Raw genomic sequence first — 347 nt, 5'->3', positions numbered from 1 at the left:
TGAATTGCCCCTCCCTGGAGGGGTTCAGGGTCAGACTGTATGCGGCTTTGAGCAAGCTGGTCTACTGGGAGGTGTCCCTCCCTATAGTAGGGAGGTGAAACTAGATGATCTTAAAGGTCCCTTCCAACCCAACTCATTCTGTGATTCTATGATTCTGTGTGAAAAGTTTGCAGATGTTATCCAGGCGATCGCAGTGTCTCCCGGCACCTCCAGTGCTGGGATAATGAGGCCAAGAGCATGGATTTAGAGGGCAGTGAAGCCAGGCAGCTGGGATCCCTCTCTAGTGAAGGGGACATTGATAACACCCCTGGAAATAGGTGACAATCCCTCACCCTCTGGATGCAACT

This window comes from Numida meleagris, unplaced genomic scaffold, assembly GCF_002078875.1.
Source record: "Numida meleagris isolate 19003 breed g44 Domestic line unplaced genomic scaffold, NumMel1.0 unplaced_Scaffold583, whole genome shotgun sequence".
NCBI lineage: Eukaryota > Metazoa > Chordata > Aves > Galliformes > Numididae > Numida > Numida meleagris.
This window is presented reverse-complemented; position numbering follows the sequence as displayed.